Here is a 20,068-nt window from a genome sequence, read left to right as displayed (position 1 = left end):
AGGGACAGATCTAATCTTTCCAATCCGACCATTTCCAGTTTCTGACTGTTCCGCTGGCCTGGTAGCCAATGCAACACAACACAACACAACTCTCGGGGAGCAAGCGTCTGCTTTGCATATCCCGTGAGGAACCATATATAATATTTTAGACTAGGGAGGCGTCGTTTTCACGGTCAGCATGGCCATGTTTTGGCGAAAAAACGTCTACCTAGATGGGAACACAGTCTCTCATATTCGCACAGATCTAATCTTTCCAATCCGACCATTTCCAGTTTCTGACTGTTCCGCTCTCCTGGTAGCCAATGCAGACACAACACCAGGGTTCGCATGCTCGGGGAGCAAGCGTCTGCTTTGCATATCCCGAGAGGAACCATATATAATATTTTAGACTAGGGAGGCGTCGTTTTCACGGTCAGCATGACCATGTTTTGGCGAAAAAACATCTACCTAGATAGGAACACAGTAGCTCATATACGGACAGATCTAATGTTTCCAATCCGACCATTTCCAGTTTCTGACTGTTCCGCTCGCCTGGTAGCCAATGCAGACACAACACAACACAACGTTCGGGGAGCAAGCGTCTGCTTTGCATATCCCGAGAGGATCCATATATATTATTTTAGACTAGGGAGGCGTCGTTTTCACGGTCAGCATGGCCATGTTATGGCGAGAAAACGTCTACCTAGACGGGAACACAGTCTCTCATATACGGACAGATCTAATCTTTCCAATCCGACCATTTCCAGTTTCTGACTGTTCCGCTCTCCTGGTAGCCAATGCAGACACAACACCAGGGTTCGCACGCTCGGGGAGCAAGCATCTGCTTTGCATATCCCGTGAGGAACCATATATAATATTTTAGACTAGGGAGACGTAGTTTTCACAGTCACCATGGCCATGTTTTGGCGAAAAAACGTCTACCTAGATAGGAACACAGTCTCTCATTTACGGACAGATCTAATCTTTCCAATCCGACCATTTCCAGTTTCTGACTGTTCCTCTCGCCTGGTAGCCAATGCAGACACAACACCAGGCTTCGCACGCTCGGGGAGCAAGCATCTGCTTTGCATATCCCGTGAGGAACCATATATAATATTTTAGACTAGGGAGGCGTCGTTTTCACGGTCAGCATGACCATGTTTTGGCGAAAAAACGTCTACCTAGATGGGAACACAGTCTCTCATTTACGGACAGATCTAATCTTTCCAATCCGACCATTTCCAGTTTCTGACTAATTCGCTCTCCTGGTAGCCAATGCAGACACAACACCAGGGATCGCACGCTCGGGGAGCAAGCGTCTGCTTTGCATATCCCGTGAGGAACCATATATAATATTTTAGACTAGGGAGGTGTCGTTTTCACTGTCAGCATGGCCATGTTTTGGCGAAAAAACGTCTACCTAGATGGGAACACAGTCTCTCATATACGGACAGATCTAATCTTTCCAATCCGACCATTTGCAGTTTCTGACTGTTCCGCTCTCCTGGTAGCCTATGCAGATACAACACCAGGGTTTGCACGCTCGGGGAGCAAGCGTCTGTTTTGCATATCCCGTGAGGAACCATATATAATATTTTAGACTAGGGATTCGTCGTTTTCACGGTCAGCATGGTCATGTTTTGGCGAAAAAACGTCTGCCTATATGGGAACACAGTCTCTCATATACGGACAGATCTGATCTTTCCAATCCGACCATTTCCAGTTTCTGACTGTTACGCTGGCCTGGTAGCCAATGCAACACAACACAACACAACGCTCGGGGAGCAAGCGTCTGCTTTGCATATCCCGAGAGGAACCATATATAATATTTTAGACTAGGGAGGCGTCGTTTTCACTGTCAGCATGGCCATGTTTTGGCGAAAAAACGTCTACCTAGATGGGAACACAGTCTCTCATATACGGAAAAATCAAATATTTCCAATCCGACCATTTCCAGTTTCTGACTGTTCCGCTGGTCTGGTAGCCAATGCAACACAACACAACACAACTCTCGGGGAGCAAGCGTCTGTTTTGCATATCCCGTGAGGAACCATATATAATATTTTAGACTAGGGAGGCGTAGTTTTCACGGTCAGCATGGCCATGTTTTGGCGAAAAAGCATCTACCTAGATGGGAACACAGTCTCTCATATACGGACAGATCTAATCTTTCCAATCCGACCATTTTCAGTTTCTGACTGTTCCGCTCTCCTGGTAGCCAATGCAGACACAATACCAGGGTTCGCACGCTAGGGGAGCAAGCGTCTGCTTTGCATATCCCGTGAGGAACCATATATAATATTTTAGACAAGGGAGGCGTAGTTTTCACGGTCAGCATGACCATGTTTTGGCGAAAAAAAGTCTACCTAGATGGGAACACAGTCTCTCATATACGCACAGATCTAATCTTTCCAATCCGAGCATTTCCAGTTTCTGACTGTTCCGGTCGCCTGGTAGCCAATGCAGACACAACACCAGGGATCGCACGCTCGGGGAGCAAGCGTCTGCTTTGCATATCGCGTGAGGAACCATAAATAATATTTTAGACTATGGAGGCGTCGTTTTCACGGTCAGCATGGCCATGTTTTGGCGAAAAAACGTCTGCCTAGATGGGAACACAGTCTCTCATATACGGACAGATCTAATCTTTCCAAACCGACCATTTCCAGTTTCTGACTGTTCTGCTGGCCTGGTAGCCAATGCAACACAACACAACACAACGCTTGGGGAGCAAGCGTCTGCTTTGCATATCCCGTGAGGAACCATATATAATATTTTAGACTAGGGAGGAGTCGTTTTCACGGTCAGCATGGCCATGTTTTGGCGAAAAAAAGTCTACCTAGATGGGAACACAGTCTCTCATATATGGACAGATCTAATCTTTCCAATCCGACCATTTCCAGTTTCTGACTGTTCCGCTGGCCTGGTAGCCAATGCAACACAACACAACACAACGCTCGGGGAGCAAGCGTCTGCTTTGCATATCCCGAGAGGAACCATATATAATATTTTAGACTAGGGAGGCGTCGTTTTCACGGTCAGCATGGCCATGTTTTGGCGAAAAAACGGTTACCTAGATGGGAACACAGTCCCTCATATACGGACAGATCTAATCTTTCCAATCCGACCATTTCCAGTTTCTGAATGAAGCATGTTAAGCTCCCAGACAGCCATGCCTCTGAAATATATGTTTTTGCCACTCGCTAAAAGAAACTGGCCACTTCCTGGCATCAGGGAGGTTAAAGTTTTGACTCCACTAAACACGTGTACCAGCCGCTCTGCTTGTATCGTCTCAGCTTCTAACATGAGAATGTTTGTAGTTTTATGACCATCCCACCGTTTGCACAAAACGTCAGATTACAGCAGTCTCCCTCGAATGGCGTCCTTCATCCACCTTCCGCCAACTGCCTGACTTCGAAATGGTCTGTCACCTGGCCCAAGTAAAATGTTTTGCAACTACTAGTACAGTTCACAGAGCTTTGCTTCCCTGAATCTCTCACTCAGCCAGGTTCTGGACACAACGTTTATGGCCCACAATCCATCTTTCTCCGTGTGCTCCGTGGCCTCCACTGCGGCCCCTTGGGTACAATTTCTCTACAGGCTACTCATGCAGTTATACGAACATTCTGTCCACAATTTCCTCATGTAAAAAAGTCATAAACCACCAGACATAGTTTTTCGTGCCGCCTTCCAACCTTCCACCCCCGATTGTCTAAAAAATTGCTCTCTTTTGTTCAAAACAGCTTCAAACATATGACTGCTTTACGTGCGAGTCAATGTAGCTTTTCTCAACCTTTAAGTATTCGCGTAATGTATTTAGAATGTTTTGATGCTAAAGCTATAAATTTTCAAGTGTTACAAATCGCCGGCCGCTGTGGCCGAGCGGTTCTAGGTGCTTCAGTCCGGAACCACACGGCTGCTACGGTCGCATGTTCGAACCCTGTCTCGGGCATGTATGTGTGTGATGTCCTTAGGTCAGTTAGGTTTAAGTCGTTCTAAGTCTAGGGGACTGATGACCTCAGATGTTAAGCCCCATAGTGCTCAGAGCCATTTGAACCATTTTGAACAAATCAGCAAGAATAATTAAATTTTTTGTTATGCAGGAATACCGAACCGTTCCATTGACAAAACCAGAATCGATGGCCATCTATTGTGCTCTGTCTTACAGGTAGTGCAGGAAAAAACTACCAAAGGTCTCTCACCCGCTGAAGAAGAAATCATCATAGACTTCACAGGAAGTGATGAAATCAAAAGATAATTTAGTAATAAACTACTCTTTGTATTTTGGGCAAGGGAAGATGATGAGTTGCTGCACAGAAAACAAGATAATTTCGTACACTATTACCATTTTCATTATTCCAAAAACGGATTTTCTGTGTTGGCTGCATTGAAGATAAAATGTAGACCTTAGTTAAACAAAGAGAAACAACTCAGAGTGTGTAATTGTAATATTAAGCCGTTGTTGGAAAACTTTGCTCTGCAAGCCAGGTCTATGATAGTCACTATTAATTACTAATATTTCTTTTAATTTAGTATGAAAAGTTAATTATTAACTACATTGTGTAGTAATAATACAGTCCTACTTATAGGTGCATTACATCAGTGTAAATGTAAATTTTAATTTTTTAATATGCCAAAATGTATTTTGATTTGCTTTTCTCCCAGTAAATTAATAAATTTCTGAATTAATATTTTTTTTCCTTTTTCAACTAGTAACCCCAGTCTCCACGAAACTGCTGTCATCATTCCCCCCATGAGGGGCGCGTCCCACATGTTGAGAATCGCTAAGTTAATATGTTAAATATTTGACACTAAGCACGTAAAATCTTTGTGGTCGAGGATTCAAAACTCTAATTACGTTGGTTTTATTATTTTCGGGTTATTCACGCATAGACTAACAAGCCAGTTTTTCTCCTACACCATCTGTCGCACAATGATATAATGTTGTAGGCATAGTCAGTGGTATATGTTTATACCGTCTGCAAAATGGATAGCAATGACAGTTGATTGTAAAAAAATAATAAATTAATACCTCATGTTCAATGCTGAAGTGCTACTGCATTAAAAACTAACATCTAGCAAGAAGCAAGCTGTTTTCCTGTCGTTTCACGGAGCTACTAAGCAAGAAAAAGGTTAGAAAATATTTGAAAAAAAATGTGTGTGAAATCTTATGGGACTTAACTGCTAAGGTCATCAGTCCCTAAGCTTACACACTACTTAACCGAAATTATCCTAAGGACAAACACACACACACCCATGCCCGAGGGAGGACTCGAACCTCCGCCGTTACCAGCGCCCTAGACCGCTCGGCTAATCCCGCGCGGCAGTAAAGATTTGCAATGGCGTTTCAAGTTAGTGAATTCTGCCAAAGTACCGTCGCTTTTAAACCCTGGAGTCTTCGTAAATAGTGTGCTATAAGACATTTACACAGTTTCTAACTTTAATACTTGACTTCATGTGTTAAAGATCTGACGTAAAATAATGCCTCTTTAAAAGTACATTATGATAGAATTTAAAATTTTTAAATTCGATCAGTAACTAGGCCTACATGAAATACTTAAAATCAGATTTTTATTGTCCCTGCAAGCTGTCAAATAGGCAACCTGTAACTGGGAATGTGTGGCCGGCTGACAGTTTTAGCGGTTAGTACGTCAGGTTTGCGATTTTGATGTGCAGATGTTAACAGACGCTTGCAAATACTGTGCTCTCTCCTTACTCAGAGAATTACAAGGCTGTGATGAAAATTAATGCCTACAGATTTTTTACGTGTAAACTCTTAAAGCTTTTGAAACAAAATAAACGTTGTTATCGCTCTACATCTTCATTCTTCATGTTCAGATGGTTCAAATGGCTCTGAGCACTATGGGACTTAACAGCGGAGGTCATCAGTCCCCTAGAACTTACAATTAATTAAACATACCTAACCTAAGGACATCAGACACATCCATGCCCGAGGTAGGATTCGACCGTAGCGGTCGCGCGGTTCCGGGCTGAAGCGCCACCGCGGCCGGCATTCTTCATGTCTATAAATTTATTTCTCAGCATAGTCATCTTGGCGACTAACACATATCTCCCAGCGAGATGACAGACATAGTCAACACGGTTTTAGAAAACACATTTTTGTGAAACACAACTAGCTCTATACTCACACGAAGTGTTGAGCGCTATCGACAAAGGGTTTCACATTGATTTCGTATATCTAGATTTCCAGAGGGCTTTTGACACCGTGTCTCATAAGTGGCTTGTAATCAAATCCTTATAATAGAGAAATAATAAATTAAAACCTCATGTTTGGTGTTGGAGTTTTACTGCATGGAAAGCGAACATTTACCAAGAAACAAGCTGTTTTCCTGGCGTTTTATGGAGCTACTAAGCAAGAAAAAGTTGAGACAAGATTTGAAATCGTCTGTTATCAGACTGGATTCGCGATTTTCTGTCAGACAGTTCACAGTTCGTAATAATAGACAGGTAAAGTAGAAATGATTTCTGGCGTTATCGTCTAATACCAGAAGATCAAAACAAATTCCAAAAATATTTAGAAAAGATACCTGTATGGCGTGAATATTTGCAATTGACCCTAAATAATGAAAAGTGCGAGGTCATCCACGTGAGTGCTTAACAGAATCCGTTAAATTTCCGTTATGCGATAAATCAGCCAAATCTAAAGGTCGTAAATTCAAATAAATACCCAGGAATTATAATTACGAGCAACATAAGTTGAAAAGAAAGCATATAAAAGGTTGTGAGGAAGGAAAATCAAAGACTGTGTTTACTCTTAGAAGCTGCAGCAGAATTACTAAAGAGTTTGTCTGCACTACGATTGTATGTCCATCTTTGGAGTACTGCTGCGAGGTGTGCGATCCTTACCGAATGGGATCAACGGAATACATCAAAAAGTTCAAAGAAAAGCAGCATGTTTTATATTATCGAACAAAAAGTGAGAGAATGTCACGGACATGATTCAGGATTGGGGTGGACATAATTAAAACAAAGGGTTTCTCGTTGCGGCGGGATCTCCTTCGAAACTTCGATCACCAATTTTCTCCTCCGAAAGTGAAAATATTTTGTTGACGCCGACTTACATAGAGAGAAACGATCGTCGTAATAAAATAAGGGAAATCAGAGCTCGCACGGAAAGATATATGTGTTCGTTTTTTCCGCGCGCTGTTCGAGAGTGGAATAATAGAGAATTACTGTGAAGGTGGTTAGATGAACGCTCTGCCAGCTACTTAAGTGTGGTTTACAGAGTGTCCGTGTAGATGTAGATTTAGAATTCAATTGATGAAAGGAGAAAGTTTAAAAATTCAGCGAACGAAGGAAGTGAAAGAGAATACAAGTGTATAAAAATGAAACTGAGGTGAAACTACAACTGGCTAAGAAGGAGTGGCTAGAGCAGAAATCTAGAAGCATATATAACTAGAGAAAAGACAGATACGGCCTATACGACAATTACTTTGACTTTTGGAGAAAAGAGAAGCAGCAGTATGAATATGAAGCTCTCAAATGGAAAAACATATGAATATCTAAATCTCAAATGGAAAAGCAGTGTTAAGCAAAGAAGTGAAAGCGGAAAAGTGGAAGGAGTGTGTAGAGGGGCAACACAAGGGAAATTAAATTGAAGGCATGATTACAGAATCACAGAAAGGGAAGAGAACGTAGATAAAGATGAGATGGAAGATACGATACTGCGAGAGGAATGTGACAGAGCACTAAAAAACCGAAGTCGAAACAAGGACTTTGGAGTAGATGTTTAGTCAGGCGAAATACCCTCAGGGTTAAAGAAGAATGAAATAATTCCAATTCCAAAGAAAGCAGGTACTGACAGGTGAGAATATTACAGAACTATAAGTTTAATGAAACATAGTTGCAAGATACTGACACGAATTCTTTACAGAATAATGGCAAACTGGTAAATGCCAACATCAGAGCAGATCAGTTTGTGTTCCAGAGAAATGTTGGAGCCCACGCAGAGATACTGAGCCTAGTACTTACGTTAGAAGACGAGTTAAGGATGGGCAATCATACGTTTACACAGTGTTGACTGGAAAATTCTCTTTAACATTCAGAAGGTAGCAGGAGTAAAATAAAGGGAGAGAAAGGCTATTTACAACTTGTGCAGAAACCAGACGGCAGTTATAAGAGTCGAGGAGTATAAAAAGGAAGCAGAGACTGAGAAGGGAGTGACGCAGGGCTTTGGGCTATCCTCGATATTATTCAGTCTGTACATTGAGCAAGCAGTAAAGGAAACCAACGAAAAATTTGGAGTAGGAATAAAGTTCAGGGAGAAGAAATAAAAACTTTGAGGTTTGAAGATCACATTGTTATGTCAGAGACTAGAAAGAACTAGGAAGAACAGTTGTTTGGAATGGACAGGTCTTGTGTTGGGTTGTCTGGGGAAGGAGACCAGACAGCGATGTCATCGGTCTCATCGGATTAGCGAAGGACGGGGAAGGAAGTCGGCCGTGCCCTTTCAAAGGAACCATCCCGGCATTTGCCTGGAGCGATTTAGGGAAATCACGGAAAACCTAAATCAGGATGGCCGGACACGTGATTGAACCGTCGTCCTGCCGAATGCGAGTCCAGTGTGACAGGGTCTTGAAAAAGGGTTATAAGATGAATATCAACAAAAGGACAATGGAATGAAATCATATCAGTTCATGCTAAGGGAATTATGTTGGGAAATGGAACACTAAAAGTAGTAGATGAGGTTCGCTATTTGGGCAGTATAATAACAGACTATGGCTGAAGTAAGGAGAATATAAACTGCAGACTGGCAATGACAGGAAAAGTGCTTCCGAAGAAGAGAAGTTTATCAGCATCGATCATAGATGGAGTGCTGGTAAGTCTTTTCTGAAGGTATTTGGAGTATAGCCATGTACAGAAGCGAAATATGGACGATAAACAGTTTAGACAAGATGCCAACAGAAACCTCTGTATCGTTGTATTGCAGAAGACTGATGAAGATTAGATGAGCCGATCGCATAACTAATCAGGAGGTGTTCTGAACAGAACTGGTGAGACAAGAAATTTGTGGCACAACCTGACTAAAGGAAGGGATTGGTTAGAAGCACACGTTCTGAGGCGTCAGGGATCACAAGTTTAGTATTGAAGGGAAACCGGGGGAGGGGGTCATAAATTGTAAAGAGAGGCCAAGCTATGAACACAGTGAGCAAATTCAGGACGATGTAGAGCGCTGAAGTTATTCGCAGATGAAGAGGCTTGGACAAAATAGAGTAGTATGGAAAGCCGCACGCAAACCAGTCTTCAGACTGAAGACAATAGCAACAGCATTGAATAAATGAGAAAAATCTTAACACACTTATTAGAAACTATTGTATATAGCTGGCGGGTACCAGTACACAGCCCAGGTATAGTGAACAAATAAAAGTTGAATTGAATTGAACATAATTCCACAAAAATATTCTCCACAATGAAACAACAGCAAGAATAGTTCTTCAGTAAGTGAAACAAAAAGGATGCTTGTTATTCAGTAAGGGAAACAAAATAAATGATGGTTCGTAAATAACGGGTCCAGTTAGACTTCCTGAATCACAAAGCAAATAAATAAATTTCTTGATACTTGAAAAAGTTGCATACACTTCAGTGAACACAATCGTAAAATCGTACGAGCTCTACTTTAAAAACAGTAAATTAAGTTTCTGTACTCAAACGAATTTTAGTGAGCAGAGTCATAAAGTCCAAATAACTTTAGGTTAAAAAGTAAAGATGGTTCAAATGGCTCTGAGCACTATGGGACTTAACATCTGAGGTCATCAGTCCCCTAGAACCTAAGGACATCACACACATCCATGTCCGAGGCAGGATTCGAACCTACGACCGTAGCAGTCGCGTGGTTCCGGATTGAAGCGCCTAGAACCTCTCCTCCACAGCAGCCGGCGGTCGAAACGTAAAAATAAGTTTCCCACTTTTGGTATAAAATCATCGCCCATATCCAATCTTAACAACTCTTATGGTGAAAATTGAGACCCAAGCTTCCACTCTACCGCTATCTTGTCAACTAGAAGAACAATCGTAGAGTTATATTAAATCTCAAAGAGCACGGCGCTGATCACAGAGTCCCAGCTGAGGTGGCGGCGTTCAGTCCAGAGTCGATGGCCCAGTCCTTGGCGCGGCATAGTGGAAGTTTTTAGGTTGCATAGCTGCTGCGACGGAACTGCACTCCGCAGTCTTTTCTTTTCTTATTTCTTTTTTTTTATGTCTGTTCTTCACAGCGAATAAAAACAGCTTTTGACTTTTACCACTGCACTCGATAATGAAGTGTGCAGGATGGCGTTGTAAAGGATGGCAAGGATTTCGTGACAGGTTCTGGGACATTCCTTGAGGTGGCAGTCCCAATGGAGATTGTACTCTGGTCTAAAGAGCCAACTCGTGGAGAATACGTGCAGGCCTATTTTTGCATGTGACATCGTGGACATCGGAGGACACAGTTGGTGACTGAAATTTCATGAGATTCAGCGGCAACGAAAAACGCCCTTGTTTTAATGATGTCCAGCCCAAATCCTGTATCATTTCAATGACATTCTCTCCCCTATTTCGCGATAATACAAAACGTGCTACCCTTCCTTGAATTTTCTCGATGTACTCCGTCAACCCTATCTGGTAAGGATCTCGTACCATGGAGCAGTATTCTAAAAGAGAATGGATAACGGTAGTGTAGGTAGTTTCTTTATTGGATCTGTTACATTTTCTAAGTGTCCCGCCTTCCCCACACCATTTTCTGTGTGTTCCTTCCAATTTAAGTTGTTCGTAATTGTAATCCTAGGTATTTAGTTACATTTGCGGCCTTTAGATTTGCTGATTTATTATGAAACCGAAGTTTAATGGATTCCTTTTAGCACTCATGTGGATGACCACAAATTTTCGTTATTTAGGGTCAATTGCCAATTTTGCACCATACGAACGTCTTTTCTAAGTCGTTTTGCAATTTGTTTTGATCTTCTGATAACTCTATAGCCGATAAACGATAGAATCATCTGCAGACAACATAAAATAGCTGCTCATAGATGGTATGGTAGAAATCAAGGAGCCGGAAGGATTGCCTGGGTTTGGAAGGATTTATCTTAAGGAGCCACTGATTACACCAAGTGGTGAACTAGTTGTGATGGGGGGACGGGGGTGAGGGGTTGGGGGGTTGGGCATATCAGCGATGTACAGGAGATAAAGGAGAGGAGAAAGGGCAGATCCTTGGAGCACGCCTGCAGTGGGATAGAAAGTATGGGATTGGCGTTATGGGTGGTGACACAGGAAGGGCTGCCTTACAGGAAGGATGTGATGAGATGGATGTAGTTAATAGTAAGGATGTAGGTCTGAAGTTTGCGTGTCATACGTGGCCATAGGCGTTCTGAAGGTCTAGGGAAACAAAAAGGGCGGAGTGACGGGAGTTAAGTTGCAGGGAGAGGAGATGGGTGAATATAAGGCGCTGGTCTTTGACAGATTAGGAGGGCCAGGAGCCACACTGAGTAATACGAAGGTGGCAGTGTTGTAGGTGGTGATGGATACAGAAGGGGAGGATCGACTCGAAAACCTTGCTGTTCAGAGAGGTGACGCATATGGGACGGTAGGAGGAGGTGTCAGAAGGGGATCTGTTGAGTTAAGGGAACAGCAGGACGCAGGAGTTCTTCCACAATTCAGGATAAATGCCGCTGGAAAGGAAGGTGTACGTAGCGTACTAGCGTTTCGTGGAGTAACAATCTTCACTTCCATTAGTGTATCCCGCACTAGAGTACAATTAATAAAGGAATGTGATCTTAATTAGTAATTAGAAAGCAGTTAGTAAGTTTAGTTAGTAACTAGTAAATTATCTGAAAACTGGTAATTTTTAAAATAATTAACAAATGGTTTACTGGATAATGTTTTTGTTTCTAGGTGGGAGACATAAACATAGCCAATAGTAAATAAATAAAATAAAATTGTCTCATCCTTCGCGAACCCACAATCTAACCTCAACCAGACGTGGAGATATCGAGAGTCTTGCTCATCTTGTGCTGGAACATGTACAATAAAAAGTGTGAGAGCAAATACGTACCAAAAGAAATTCTATCGAACTTCCGTTACACAATAACGCAGTCAAAGTAGAAGGTTGTCCATTCAGCTAAATACCTAAGGATTACCGTTACGGATAACTTAAATTGGAACGATGACACAGAATTGTTGTGGGAAAGGCGTACCAAGACTGAGTTTTCTTAGCAGAACGTTTAGAAGATGCAACAAATCTTCTAAAGAGAGCGTCTACACCATGCTTTGCCCTTACTCTTGTGGAGCACTGCCGCATGGTATGGTATCCTTACCAGATGTGATCGACAGAGGACCTCGAAAACGCACAAGGAAGGGCTGCTCGTTTTACATTATCACGAAATACACAGAGAGTTTCACGGATATTATAAGCAAATTGAAGCGATAATTATTAATACAAAGGCGTTTTTCGCTGCGGCGAAGTCTTTTTATGAGTTTCTATTACCGGGTTTCTCCTCCGTATGCCAAAATACAGGGTGGTTATAATTAAACTATCACTACTTGAGAGGGCGCTGATGAAGATCGAGTGATCGTAGTACAGTGAAACTCTGTGAAAATATTTGTAAGGACACTCGGAAGAGAAGTAAAAAACAAATAATTGAAAGAAACACCTTTTAATTTCTACATTAGATGGTAACATTTATTGACTGTCCACCATATTTACATCCCAGATTACAATGTGGCGACCACCTGCATCCACGACATCCTGGAACCCGACTATAGATTGCTCCACTGCTGTCCGAAACATCTAGGGTGGGATGTTCGCTGTTGTGACACAGCTCGTACGCTGCTTGAAGATTTCACATTGCGTCCAGCATTCTCACTCATGGCGACAGTAACTTCTTCAACAGTTTATCGCGCAGTTGCCCATCGGCCTCTCCTAGGAGCAATTCCCAAATCGCCAGTTAATTCGAACTTTTGGATCATTTTCTTTAATGCGTCGATATTCCCGAAGAGTAGCAGCATTGTTGCTGTTGTTTTGGCAAAACAGCGTGACAAGTAAGACCCTGCTCACCGTGTCCAGATCCATGTTGATTTTCTTCAACTGTAGTGCACACTGATGCCTGTGTTTTTACCCTAAGTCGTCGTAACATCACTGGCACCAAATGGCAAGTCATGACACTAACACAACTAACAACACAAATACTGCAGCCCACATTCTGAACATCATTGCTATAAAGTCGGTTACCAATACGGTGAATAGACTGACGGAAGAAATCGCAACATCAAGAAGGAGTGTTTAGTGTATCTGGGATTGTAAAACAAGATTCTTAGACGCCAGGAAGGCATTTGGCCCAGACGGTACCCCCGTAAAATTATATGCTGACTATGCTACAAATGTAGCACCATTCTTATAAATCATCTATCAGAGGTCATTTGAACAGCGGAAAGTTCCAGCGGACTGGAAGAAGGCTCAGGTCATAGCAGTCTATAAAATGGGTAGAAAATCGCATGCTCATAATTACCGGCCAATTTCACTGACATCGATTTGTTGTAGAATAGTGGAACATATTTTGTGTTCAGACGGAATGATCTTCCTGGACTCTGAGAAGCTCATCTGCAGAAACGAGAACGGTTTTAGGAAACAGCTGTGATCCGAGACTCATCTGTCCCTCTTTGAGCATGATATACAACAAGCTCTAGACGCCGGCTCCCAGGTTGATGCCATATTCCTCTACTTCCGAAAGGCATTCGACTCAGTTCCGCACGGTCCCTTGCTCCAAAACGTGTGCTCTTACGGTCTATTCGATGACATATGCGGTTGGATAGAAAGTTTTCTAACAGACAGAGAGCAGTATGTCGTCCTGAGTAGGGAGACGTCAACAGAAACAAGCGTAACATCAGGTGTGCCCCAGGACAGCGTAATAGTTCCGCTGCTTTTTACGATTTACATCTGGTTGATGGTATTGATAGCTGCATTAGACTGTTTGTCGATGATGCTGTAGTCTACAGGAAAGTAGTAACGCACGAAAGTTGTGAACAAATCAATGAGGATTTGCAGAAAATAAATGCGTTGTGTAATGACTGGCAGTTATCTGTCAATATTAGTAAGTGTAACCTACTGCATTTAACAAAGCGAAAATTCCCATTAATGTACTAAAACAAAATACACTCCTGGAAATTGAAATAAGAACACAGTGAATTCATTGTCCCAGGAAAGGGAAACTTTATTGACACATTCCTGGGGTCAGATACATCACATGATTACACTGACAAAACCACAGGCACATAGACACAGGCAACAGAGCATGCACAATGTCGGCACTAGTACAGTGTATATCCACCTTTCGCAGCAATGCAGGCTGCTATTCTCCCATGGAGACGATCGTAGAGATGCTGGATGTAGTCCTGTGGAACGACTTGCCATGCCATTTCCACCTGGAGCCTCAGTTGGACCAACGTTGGTGCTGGACGTTCAAACCGCGTGAGACGACGCTTCATCCAGTCCCAAACATGCTCAATGGGTGACAGATCCGGAGATCTTGCTGGCCAGGGTAGTTGACTTACACCTTCTAGAGCACGTTGGGTGGCACGGGATACATGCGGACGTGCATTGTCCTGTTGGAACAGCAAGTTTCCTTGCCGGTCTAGGAATGGTAGAACGATGGGTTCGATGACGGTTTGGATGTACCGTGCACTATTCAGTGTCCCCTCGACGATCACCAGCGGTGTACGGCCAGTGTAGGAGATCGCTCCCCACAGCATGATGCCGGGTGTTGGCCCTGTGTGCCTCGGTCGTATGCAGTCCTGATTGTGGCGGTCACCTGCACGGCGCCAAACACGCATACGACCATCATTGGCACCAAGGCAGAAGCGACTCTCATCGCTGAAGACGACACGTCTCCATTCGTCCCTCCATTCACGCCTGTCGCGACACCACTGGAGGCGGGCTGCACGATGTTGGGGCGTGAGCGGAAGACGGCCTAACGGTGTGCGGGACCGTAGCCCAGCTTCATGGAGACGGTTGCGAACGGTCCTCGCCGATACCCCAGGAGCAACAGTGTCCCTAATTTGCTGGGAAGTGGCGGTGCGGTCCCCTACGGCACTGCGTAGGATTCTACGGTCTTGGCGTGCATCCGTGCGTCGCTGCGGTCCGGTCCCAGGTCGACGGGCACGTGCACCTTCCGCCGACCACTGGCGATAACATCGATGTACTGTGGAGGCCTCACGCCCCACGTGTTGAGCAATTCGGCGGTACGTCCACCCGGCCTCCCGCATGCTTACTATACGCCCTCGCTCAAAGTCCGTCAACTGCACATACGGTTCACGTCCACGCTGTCGCGGCATGCTACCAGTGTTAAAGACTGCGATGGAGCTCCGTATGCCATGGCAAACTGGCTGACACTGACGGAGGCGGTGCACAAATGCTAGCGCCATTCGACGGCCAACACCGCGGTTCCTGGTGTGTCCGCTGTGCCGTGCGTGTGATCATTGCTTGTACAGCCCTCTCGCAGTGTCCGGAGCAAGTATGGTGGGTCTGACATACCGGTGTCAATGTGTTCTTTTTTCCATTTCCAGGAGTGTAGATACCCTGTCTTTGGAAGTGGTAACATCCGTCAAGCATCTGGATGTGACTATTCGAAATGATCTCAAATAGAACGATCAGATTACACAAGTGGCGGGTAAAGCGAACTCCAGATTGCGACTTATTGGTAGAATCCTGAAGCGATGCAGTCCTTCACCAAAGGAAATTGGTTACAATACTTTAGTTCGTCCAGTCTTAAGAGTATTGTTCCTCTGTATGGGACTCTTACCAGTTGGATCTGATTCGAGAGATTGAAAAGGTCCAAAGAAGAGCGGCGAGATTCGTGACTCAACTTCTGAGGTCATCAGTCCCCTAGAACTTATAAACTACTTAAACCTAACTAGCCTAAGGACATCACACACATCCATGCCCGAGGCAGGATTCGTAGCTGCCACCGTAGCGGTGGCGCGGTTCCAGACTGTAGCGCCTAGAACCGCACGGCCACCCCGGCCGGCAAAGATAAGGGAAATTAGAGCTCGTACTGAGGCTGTCAGACAGTCGTTTTTCCCTCGCGGGATCGGCGAGTGCTACAGAGGTGGGGAAATATGACTTTGGCACGAATAGTGACCACCGCCACGCACCGATTGGTGGCTAGCGGAGTATATACGTAGACATGTAGATGTAGATATGTAGAAGGAATTGTGCGACATTAACGAAAGTTGCTACGCGTGTTTCTACATCTGAAAGATGATGTTTATTAAAATTTCGAGCCAACCGCACAAAGCGGCGCTAATAGCACCACTTTAAGGACGCAAATCAGGTTTGCTTTAACTAAATAGTGTTACGGCCGTGAGCGTTAGTTACCTTTGAGATTGGACATGGTGAGTCGAAATCCGTCAAGGATGCCTTAAAGCGAGAAAGACGCCATTATCAACACCTCACTTTCAGACCCTAACCGCGCTGCTGCTACGGTCGCAGGTTCGAATCCTGCCTCGGGCATGGATGTGTGTGATGTCCTTAGGTTAGTTAGGTTTAAGTAGTTCTAAGTCTAGGGGACTGATGACCACAGATGTTAAGTCCTATAGTGCTCAGAGCCATTTGAACAAAAGAAAAAACAAAAATTCTAGGGAACTGCTGACGTCAGATATTAAGTCCCATAGTGCTTAGAGACATCTCTGAACAACTTGAAAGGGTACAGTACCGCCCGACATTGAAAATAGGTACAACATTCTTCGTTATTCTTGTCAGAACAACATATTTTTTGTAATAATAACTCAATTTCACTTAATACCCCGAAGCCGGATACCAGTGTAGGAAAGAAGGACAATTTATTTATTTAATTGATCACATGTGCACTCCCACAAAATAAATTCCTATATCTAATTTGGTGAGATTCGAAATGAATGAATGTATGGTCGTCTGCTAACCGCAGATAGTGAATGTACAGTATATGAACATCTTTGAGACGGTCCTTTGGTCATCTTTGGTGGAACCAAAGAGATGAAAGTTACCTGAGCTTTGAGCGCCTGAAATATGGCTGACCAATACGATAACATGGTGCGCCCCCACCTCGACGGAGGTGCGAGCTGACCTGAAGAACGGCCATGTTTCAGCACTCTGGCGCTGGATCTTGTGTTGGTAAGACCTGTCTTAGGTGTGCTCCGTAAAGACAAAAGAGTGGGGACATGGTATGCATGTGAAACACTTAAAGAGTAGTTTGGAATAATTATTTCTCTGTTTCAGGAACTTTTGGGGGGAGAATTAAATGACAGGCAGGTAATATTCGGAAGTGAGTAACGGTCACAATGAAACGACGTGTAGAAATAAGCTGAAATAGTTCTGAGTGCTAAAGTTAAGCTGAATTACTGGCGTGTGTACTATAAGTTGGAAATATTTAAGAAATAGCGTGTGCAGGACTTGAAATTAGAGACGAGTACTTCCACGTGGTGAGTACTGTGTATGAGACAAAGGATAAAGAGAAGTACTCGTCCATGGTATCAGTTGAGGACTCGCGTGTGTGACGAATATGTTCTTAATATTACTTTGCGTGTTATGTTTCCGTGTGCCGCTTTATTCAAACTACAATATTCTAAGAGTGAAGCAAGGTAAGTCAGCCGTCTATCCAGCAACGCCACTTGGCTTGCATTGCACAGCAAGACGTGCATATATCCTCCAGAGTTCATAGTAGGAAAGAAAAGTTACGAAGTGGGGCAGTGTCGTGCGAAACTGGGATGATCACTAATTGAAGTGGGAAAGCTGAAAGTGATGTGATTATAACGTTGTGACTATTCCTTGTGTTGTATTCAATGTTGCCAGTGTGGTGTATTTTATGTAATTTAAGTATGTGTGGTTTGCATGGGAGAGTAGCAAGATAGGTTCAGAGGTAGTGGGTTATGCATGTTCCTTTTTGCACCGCTCGGTCTGGAGGAAATTTTCGTGATGATGGGTGTGAGAGTCGAAGTGTGAGATATAGCAAAAGATCCACCATCCTATCCAGAAAGTGCACTGTAGTGTTAGATAATTACGAGACCATAAGATAGAGAATCACCACTGTAAAGCCATGCCCACTGGGCGGAGTTTCTCATGAGTAATTGTTGTAGAAAATGTAATGGTGTGTTTAGGTTATAGAATTTATCGGAATAAAAAAGACAGTGAAAAGAAAAAGATTGGTGGTCTTTTCCATCGAATAGTATGTTGTCATGATATCCAGAATTTATGATGTGTGCGCCATTCATATTCAGTGCGATGGCCACGTGTTGATCAAAGCCGTTGGGTAAGAAAGAAAATGTGGTATTGCCAGTGCGTAGTGAACAGTTAGAGTAGTGTAAATTACTAATAGTCAATTGTGCGTTATCAGTTTCCGTTGCTAATATTCAAACAGGAGAATAATTTGTAACTTAATTGTGAGTACTGGAGCTCATGTTACTTGATAAATAAGAATAAATCCACTCACTTAGCAGACCACTCATCTTGCAGGCCTGACTGCTTGATGCCACAGTATGGGCAAGGCATGTGGGTGCCTCTCAAACTCACTGAGTATGAACGAGGTCGTGTAACAGGGCTACGAGGGGCTGGATGTTCCTTGTGCGATACTGCAGAAAGACTTGGCAGGAATGTAGCCGTTGTACACGACTCTGGCAACAGTATTCACTGGAATGTACGGTCGCAAGATGACCGGACTCCGGACGGTTACGTGGCACTACCGAGAGGGAAGCCAACGTGTTGCGCGTATGGTTCTGGCTCATCACACTGCATCTGCAACAGCAGCTGGCAACATAGTGACGCAGCGAACTCTTAAAATTCGGTTATTTCAAGGACAGTTTCGATTCAGACACCCTGTAGCGTGCATTCCGTCGACCCCAAGCGACCGCCATTTGCCTCTTCAGTGGTGTAAATGAAACGAGCGTACGGTATTATGGGCCGGGAGTCCCCCATTCGGGTAAGTTCGGCCGCCGAGGGCAAGTACTTATTGAATTCGACGCCACATTGGGCGACTTGCAAGTCGGAGATGCGGTTGAAATCTTGATGAGGACAACGCAACACCCAGTCCCTGAGCGGAGAAAATCTCCTGCCCCAACCGGGAATCGAATCCGATCCCCCTGGCGTGGCATTCCGCCACGCTGACCACCCAGCTAATGGGGGTGGACGTCTTCAGTGGTGACAAGCGAGAGCCCATTGGAGGGCAGGTTGGAGGTCTGTTGTGTTTTCTGATGAAAGCTGGTTCTGACTCTGTTCCAGTGATGTGCGTTTGTTGATAAGGAGGCCAGCTGAAAGCCTGCAATCAAGCTGTCTAAGTGCTAGGCTGGACCTAAGCTTGAGTTATGGCCTAGGATGCGATTTCGCATGACAGCAAGAGCACGACCGTGGATATCAAACCCTACCTGACTGGGAACTTATACTTCAATCTGGTAATTCGACCTGTTCTGCTGCCATTCACGAACGGCATTCCAGTGGATGTTTTCCAACGGGGGTAAAGCTCGCCCACGTACTTCTGTTGTAACCCACGATGCTGTACAGTGTGTCGACATGTCGCCTTGGCCTGCACAATCACCAGATCTGTCTCCAATCCAGCACATATGGGACATCATCGGACGACAACTTCAGCTTCGATAAACAATATTAACCATCAAGTTTTAAACATGGCTGCTTGGTTCAGTGACCGTTAATAAATTGAAATTGAAACAAATGAGCCCTTGGTTACAATTTTTAGTCTTATTAACCAGGTCTCAAGACTTATAAGAGTGCCTTCAACAGAATTTAGACATTCAATGTGGTTTATGACATAACTAAAAGTTCATGGGATTTTTTTTTTCATAAATAAATTTTTTCCCGTAATCTTGTAATTATGTCATTAACCAATTTGAATGTCTAAATACTGATGAAGGTACTCTTAGAAGTGTTGAAACCTGATTAATAAGATTAAAAATTGTGACAGAGGGCTCATTTGTTTTAATTTCAGTACTGACCATCCCTGTATTGACCGACCGAGTGCAACAGACACAGAATTCCACCCCACAAACTGGCATCCAGCACCTGTATTTGCAATGGCATATCTCACGCATCTGTTAACCTGTGATTTTGGAATGTTGA

Source organism: Schistocerca gregaria, chromosome 1 (assembly GCF_023897955.1).
Source record: "Schistocerca gregaria isolate iqSchGreg1 chromosome 1, iqSchGreg1.2, whole genome shotgun sequence".
Taxonomy (NCBI): Eukaryota; Metazoa; Arthropoda; class Insecta; order Orthoptera; family Acrididae; genus Schistocerca; species Schistocerca gregaria.
This window is presented reverse-complemented; position numbering follows the sequence as displayed.